This window comes from Nannospalax galili, unplaced genomic scaffold (assembly GCF_000622305.1).
Source record: "Nannospalax galili isolate Female #2095 unplaced genomic scaffold, S.galili_v1.0 scaffold296, whole genome shotgun sequence".
Lineage (NCBI taxonomy): Eukaryota > Metazoa > Chordata > Mammalia > Rodentia > Spalacidae > Nannospalax > Nannospalax galili.
Window position 1 is genome coordinate 1,361,617 of NW_008340113.1, and position 2,125 is coordinate 1,363,741.

General features: G+C 51.5%; 1 pseudogene; it reads left to right on the top strand.

Annotated features, from left to right (window-relative positions):
- The window catches only part of LOC103735712, a 50,888-nt pseudogene that overhangs the window by 8,982 nt on the left and 39,781 nt on the right, over positions 1-2,125 (top strand).

Sequence of the window (2,125 nt, forward strand, 5' to 3'; positions counted from 1 at the left end):
CTTCGCAGGATCCATGTCTGGAGTACTGGTTGGTGGGGGTTGATGTTCCGAGCTCCCACTGACACTACTGTTCTCTGGAGGGCCCATAACAGTGAGCTTATCAACAGGAATCCTTTCATGTCAGGCTCAGCTGTAGCTTCAAGGGATTAGCAGGATTTGGCCGCACATCCCACTCCTTCACACAGGATTCCAGGTCACAGGAATCCTTTCATGTCAGGCTCAGCTGTAGCTTCAAGGGATTAGCAGGATTTGGCCGCACATCCCACTCCTTCACACAGGATTCCAGGTCCTCGAGAGGCAAGGCCTTCCGAACATGGGTGTGGTGGACCCAGGCAGCAATGCCGTCAACCTTTAGGGCAGTGGGGGTGGTAGACAATGCAACATAAGGTCCCTTCCATCTGGGTTCAAGAGTTTTTACTTTGTGTCTTTTTACCCAGACCATATCCCCTGGGACTATGCCATGCTCCACAATAAGGGTTCTTTCCCCTTCATAGTATGCTTTGATTAGGGGCCAAATTTCCTGCTGTACTTTGGCAAGGGATTGCAACACATTTAAATAGTCGGGGGCTGACTTCTCTTCCCCCAGCGGCTGTGCTTGCCGGGTTATTGGCGGAGGGGCCCCATACATTATTTCAAAGGGAGTTAGACCATGCACATAGGGGGAGTTTCGAACGCAGAAGATGGCCAAGGGGAGGAGAGTCACCCAGTCACAGCCAGTCTCAATTCCCAATTTAGAAAGGGTCTCCTTTAATGTCTGATTCATTCTTTCTACTTGCCCAGAGCTTTGTGGGTTATAGGCACAATGTAACTTCCAATCCATCCCCAAAGCTTGGGCTAGTCCATGTAGGACCTTACTAATGAAAGCCGGGTCGTTTTCAGAACCTATAGCCTCAGGGATCCCATATCTGGGGACTATCTCCTCTATTAATTTCTTTGCCACCATCTGGCTAGTTTCATGTTTAGTTGGAAAAGCCTCCACCCATCCTGAAAAAGTATCCACCATGACCAGCAAATATTTGTACCTCCTCGGTGAAGTCTATCTCCCAACTTCTTCCTGGGGCCCTCCCCCTCTCCCGTGTACCTGTCGGGTGGAGCCCCTTTGGGGTTCGCCTTCGCTTCACACAGTTCTCGCATCCCCCCGTGATCTGACGTGCGGTCTCGTTCTGGTGTGGAAATACCAACTGTGCATGCTAAAAAAGACTGAGCAACTTCTTCCAGCCTAGATGGGTGGATCTGTGTAGGCTGATGGAGGTGAGCATGTATTTTCCTCGTACTTCTGGTAAGATCAGTCTACCTTCCTGGTCCCTACTCCAATCTCCCTCCCCAGGCTTTTCTCCTGGAGCTTGTTTTCTTATCCACTCAAGGTCCCGTGGGGAATAGTCAGGTCTGGGGGGTAGGGTGGGTAGTTCAGGTATGGGTACCTCTAGAGCTGCCAGCACAATGGGGTCTAAGAGAGCTACCCTCCTGGCCTCTGCATCAGCAAAGTTGTTACCAATAGCCTCAGGAGTCTTTCTGGACTTGTGCCCAGGCACATGTATAACTGCCACCACCCTCGGCTTTTCCACAGCTGCTAACAGTCTTTGAACTTCCTACAAGTTCTTCAGCTCCTTTCCTTCTGCAGACCGGAATCCTCTTTCCCGGTAGATGGCGCCATGAACATGCACAATTCCAAAGGCATACCTGCTAAGGTATAAATGTTAGCTTGCCTGCCTTCTGCTCTCTCCAGTGCCTCTGCGAGAGCAATAAGTTCCGCCTTCTGGGCTGAGGTGCCAGGGGGCAGGGCTGCACTCCAAATGACTTTCCCCTCATGCATCACTACCGCTGCTCCGGCTCTTCTAACCCCATCCTGCACGAAGCTGCTTCCATTTGTATACCAGTCTAATTCACTATCTGGCAGCCGCGTGTCTCTCAAATCTGACCGTACCTGGATGATTTCAGAGAGAACGTCTCTACAGTCATGGATGGGGGTTGACAGGTCTGGGTTTGGCAGGAGAGTGGCAGGATTCAGGGTCACTGGGGCCGAGAAGGTGATTCGAGGAGAGTCCAGCAGGAGCCCTTGGTAGTGGGTGAGCCTGGCATTTGTCATCCATTTCCCTGAAGGGTGCCTGAGAATTCCCTCCACAGT